Source organism: Ursus maritimus, unplaced genomic scaffold, assembly GCF_017311325.1.
Source record: "Ursus maritimus isolate PB19 unplaced genomic scaffold, ASM1731132v1 scaffold_11, whole genome shotgun sequence".
Classification (NCBI taxonomy): domain Eukaryota; kingdom Metazoa; phylum Chordata; class Mammalia; order Carnivora; family Ursidae; genus Ursus; species Ursus maritimus.
The window spans coordinates 4,958,949-4,964,948 of NW_024423453.1; positions in this window are offsets into that span (position 1 = coordinate 4,958,949).

Sequence of the window (6,000 nt, forward strand, 5' to 3'; positions counted from 1 at the left end):
TGTATTTTTTTTTTAAGATTTATTTATTTATTTATTTGAGAGAGCAGGCAGGTGTTCCCACCAGCAGTGGGGAGTAGCAGAGGGAAAGGATCTCAAGCAGACTCCCCCCCCCCCAGGGTGGAGACCCACCCAGGACTTGATCTGATGACCCCGAGATCATGACCTGAGCCGAAATCAAGAGTCAGTCACTCAACCAACTGAACCACCCAGGCCCCCTCCAATGTCTTATCATGTATTTAGAAAGATTCCCTGACCAAAAAAAATAGCTGGAATAATCATGTTATACTATTTTTAGATATTAATTATATGACAGAAAAGTATTTTACTTGGTTAGAAAATATCTTTTAGCACCACTAATTTTTAAGGCTGATTAGGTTCCTAAGACCACAATTTTAACCAAAGTTCACCACCACAGTTCTCTAACAGAAGTAAACGTATGAGGGGATTTGTGGCCATCTTCTACACCCACAACCACCCGCTTTGTACCTTAATAAAGAAAATGGTGGAATAAATTATGTGTTGTATTGAGCATGCTATTTCATAAACTTCATATGAGAATGTGCTCCCAGAGAAACATCTTTTAAGAAGACAACGTTTCCCAAATAGAATGGAGTAGGCAGTGAAGTGAATTTAGAAGATGCAGTTCTCCCACAGCCAGGCAAATTTCAATAAATCACAAACAAATTATAAATATCTTTAGGAGTAGAAGAGCAGAAAAGTAGGGATTTGGCTCTAGTGACAGGCTGAAAAATTCCCTTTCAGACAGATCAAGGAACTGATCCCATTTACACAAGCCTGGTTAAGCAAGGGGTTTACAGCTGTATGAGTCCAATAATCTAGATAATACAAGCCCTTCAAAATCCCATTCCTCTATGCAGAGTCAGTTTTATGTTTGTTTGTTGTTCTGTTTTTGTTTTGTTTCATTTGGAGGGAGGAGATGAACTTTTTCTCAAACCTTAAAAAACAAGATAATAATAGATTTTCCCAAAATTTGCTAGTTTAATTGCTGGTTCTAACCAAAGCAACTTTTCATTGAATTTCCCAAATCAACCTTGTGTTGTAATGCTCTGTGGACAGGACATGTTTGTAGCACTGATTCAGATCATGGTTGCAAGTACAGACTCTAAGGCCATATTGCCTGGTTCATAACCCACCTCTGCTATTGAGCAACTGTGTGACTGTGGGCAAATTACTTAAACTTTTCTGTGCCTCAGTTTTCTCATCTATAAAACAAATACAACACTACTCGTTTGCAGTGAATAAATGGGATGATATGTATAAGGCATTATAATGCCTAATATTAAGTATAATGTAAATCTCCAAATGAAGAGACAGTAACAAATATAACAAATGTGGAGCAACGGGAACTCTCACACACTGCCAACTGGAATGGAAATTTGCACAAGCACTTTAGAAAACTGCTTGGCACGATCCATGAGACCGAACATCTGCAAACCCTTTGTGGAAGGATTTTAAAGGGAGTAACAGTAAACGTCTGAGAGTCTAGAAATCTCTGTCAGTAGTTGTCACATGGCCTTCTAGGAGGCTTCAGATGAGGACTCAAAGGAGAGTGAGAAAAATGTCATTGGAAACAATGAGGAAATAGATTCTCGTTATGTAGTAGTGGACGTGGCAACACTATTGCCTATGGTAAAATGGAAAGTAGAAAAATGTTCTTAATGAAATGTGTGGCTTAGCCAAGAAGATTCCATTCAGAACCCTGAAGATGCCAACAGGTTTCTTCTTACTGTGTGTAGTAAAATTTAAAGGAGATAGATACAATAAAGGGATGACTCTTAAAAAGAAGCCAGGAATTGTTGTGACTGAGACATTTTCCATCCTCTTCAGGTGACAAGTGATACTAATATTAAGAAATAGCTTTTGGACAAGATCAAATCCAGAAACTCTCAGAAAAACAGAAAAGCTGAGTATACTATCTTTTGTTAAGATCTCAGAAATATCTAAAGTGATACCTCAGAGACCTGCTTAATCAAGCAATACAGCACATACAAAGTTTGAGGACGCTATTCCTCAGTGGTCTCAGTATAAACCCAAAGTCGAATATGACTTATCTCAGTGAAATGAATCCCAATAACATTTATAAGTGACCAACAAACCTTTAAAGAAAATGATACTGGAGAAAACATCAGCTTGAACTGAAAGAAGAGAGACAGTACAAAAGAAGAAGAAGCCTTTGGACTCTAAAATCTTTACAGGCAGGAACCAGGCTAAGAAAACTGTGGAGCTGAAAATACAGGATATATTTCATGGTAAAGAGAAAATAACTCAGAGCACAGAACTAAAGTGTCAAAAGGCAGAGCCAAAAGTTTGGAGAATCATTCCCAGGAAGGAATAAGCCTCAGCCCTAATCAAAGAACTTCTGACATGTGCCCAGGTGAATTACAGAAACTCTGTGAACCAGTGATTCCTGGTGATATTTTTTTCCTACATTGAGTAAATAAGAATGATTAAAGCAGTTATTCTCTGCCTGTCCCCCTATCATATGTTGGGTAGATATTTCTTTAGTTCACAGGGCTTTATATGGAAAATAACTGTACTTAGAGGAACTTGAGGTTCCTCATCAAGGAACCACACCTGAAGAGCCTGATTCACACCTGGATCTGATTTAGGTAATAAAATCCTTGACTTCAAGCTGATGCTGTTATACAATGTGAATTTGCAGGCCTCAGGAGAGGATGAGTGTATTTTTCTCCCTCGGAGGAAAGTAAGTCATCATGTCATGAAGATAGTCAGACAGCCTAAGAAATAACCCATATGGGCAGGAACTGAAGCTTCTTGTCAGTAACTAGTGCCAACTTGCCAAACATGTGGATGAAATGGATCCTTCTGCCCCTTTTAAGCCTTCAGATGATGGAAGTGCCAGCCAATGTTTTAAATGAAACTTCATGAAAGATCTAGAACCAGAAGTACCCAGGTAAACTGCTCCCAAGTTCCTAACCCACAAAAACTGTGAGATAATAAATGTCTATTATTTTAAACCACTTTGGGGGATAATTATTAAATGATAGATAACTAATATACCACATCCTGAATATAATGCTTAATTTCCCTTGCATTTCTTTCATTTTATCATATGCATATATACTCATAATTGATCTAGTATTTAGCTTTATCTGTTTCTTAACTTCATATAAATGTAGTATTTGTATAAATGTGTTATTTTTTTCAACATGTATGTGAAGGATCTGTTCAAGTTGTAACTCTCTTCAAACATTTTTACTACTGTACATATGCCATTGTATGATTATACCACACGTATTTATCCATTTTTCTGTTGGTGGACTTTTGGGTGTCTCTGTTTTTTTTCCTTTTTCCCTTCCATTTCAAGTAACGCTGCTATAAGCATTCTTCTGTGCATCTATTTTTACACAGGTGCAAGAATTAATCTGGGCTATCATATTAGTTCTCTCTTGTGCAACAAATTTTCCCCAAATTTAGCAGCTTAAAACAATATAATTTTATTATTTCACAGTCTCTGTATAAGAGGAATTTGGAAATGGCTTAGCTGGGTGGTTCTTGCTCAGTCTCTCATGAAATTGCAGTCAGGGTGTCAGCTGGGGCTGTAGTCATCTGAAGGCTTGACTAGGGCTGGAGAATCTTCTTTGAAGAAGGCTCACTTGCATGGCTCATTCACATGGCAAGAACTTTTAATTTTTTTTCTGACTCTTTTCAGGAGACTGCAGTTCCTTGTCACTTCGGTCTCTCCAAAGGGTTGTTTGGATGGCCCTATGCCATGGCATTGAGCTTCTCCACAGAGCAAGTGATCCAAGAAAGAGGGTAAGGAAGAAACTTCAATGCCTTTTATAACCAGTCTTGGAAGTCACACACTGTCATTTCCATCATATCTATCCACTAGAAGTGAATCACTAAGTCTAGTCCTTCCTCAAATGGCTGAGAACTAAGCCGCACCTATTAAAGGGAGGAATATCAAAGAATTTGTGGACATATTTTGAAACCACCAGAGCTATATTTCTACTTCACAGAATGTATATATCAACTTTGGTAGGTAAGCTGTTGTACCAATTAATATACCCTCTATCAATACATAACAGTTTCCCTTGCTTCATATCCTCACCACAATAGGCACTGTACATTTTAATTATTTGCTTATCTTCACATATTCTAATAAATCTGTATTAGTTGACATTTCAGCAAGACTAGCAAAATTTACTCAATTACAGCACTTATTTCATTGCATTGACCAAAGACCAGAAGATGATGATGGAGTGAGACATGTGGATAATGTGAACATCTGGAGGAAATGTACTGCAGAAAAGGGGAATCGGCTAAGGCCCTGAAGTGGGTATATATGTAGTGTCTTTGAGGAAAAGCAAAGAGGTCAATGTAGCAGGAATAGAGTAAGCAAGGGGAGAGAAGTAGAGACATTGTTAGAGGGATCACAGGGTGGGAGATAGATCAAAGAGGACCTTCTAGAGCTTTGCAGAAAATTCTGTCGTACAATAGAGATCCATATTTGGGAGCCATCAGCAAGTAAACCAGTGGTTCTCAATTTTGACTGCACACTGAAATCACTTGAACTGTCTAGAACCTCGATTCTCACTGTCACTTGAGTTCCTCAGCTCTACTGCATGTTTCCTCAGGGCCTCTCCCCCTGCACTTAGTCTTTTTGTGTGGTCTGTTCATGTAGTCTCTCCAGCAGGATAGTTGGGCTTCTTCTCAAAGAGCAGTGTCATTTCCACCACATGTTAGTGGTTAAAGCAAGTCTTCTGGCTAACACTATTTCACGGGGAGGGGACTTCACAATGACATGAATACTGGAGACATGATTCACTGGGGTCTATTACTCCAACAGAGTACCACAAAGGGAAGTATGGACACTAAGGGTGTGAAGGACAATGAAAAGATGCTAAAATGAATGGGTTGTAGATCGCAGTAGAAGATTTGTTGGAATGAGTCCATTTAAAGCAGTGAGATGGAAAATTAGGGGGTGGCAAGTGGAGAGTGGAATACTTGATATAAGGTAAGTAGCAAAGTTATTGGTAATGGCAGTGTCTGGGGCAGTGTTTCACAGTCCTGGTGGCATATTAGAAATAATGATGCTCAGGTCATATCCCAGGAGATTTTGATATAATTAGGTTGGAGGAGGACTGTCACTAATATGGCTTAAAATCTCCCTAGCTCGTCTAATTGAGAGTTAATTCTAATTCTATTCAAGGACTACTGATCTAGAATATGACCTTGGATGCAAATGACTGAGGTAAGCTGTACAACAAGATCATCAGGTTAAATGAAAAACTGAGACACAAGGGTATTGGAATAATCATATGCATGGACATTGAAATCATTTTTTAAAATTTGAAGGGAGCAGTGACAGAGACTGGCGAGCCTAGGTCTAAAACAATTCAAAGCAAAAAGAAGAGTAACTCCAGGTTTCCAGTTTGTGGATGAGTGATGGTACCATTGACAGAAATGAAGAAATATGGCAGAAAAATTATTTTAGAGAAGAAGTTCAGATTTTTACAAAAATAATATAAAGATATAATATGACTTGAACAACTGGATATCTACATGCAAAAGAATGAAAATGGACCCTACTTCATAATGTATTAAAAAGATTAACCCAAAATAATTAAAGCCCTAAATCCATGAAGTCTTTAGAAGAAACATTGGGATACATCTTCATGACCTTGATTTGGGCAATGATTTCTTAGATATAACGTCAATAGCACAAGCAACAAAAGAAAACTAGATAAATTTGGCTTCATCAAAATTTAAAACTTTTGTGTTTCAAAGATCAAGAATGCAAAGACAATCCACAAAATGAGGGAAAGTATTTGCAAATTGTGTATTTGATATGAGGTTTGCATTTGGAGAATACAAAGAACTCTCACATCTCAGTAATAAAATGATAAATAACCCAATTTAAAAATGATCATCTGAATAGACATTTTTCCAATGAAGATACACAGATGGCCAATAAATACATGGCACAACATCATTAGCCATTAGGGAAACATT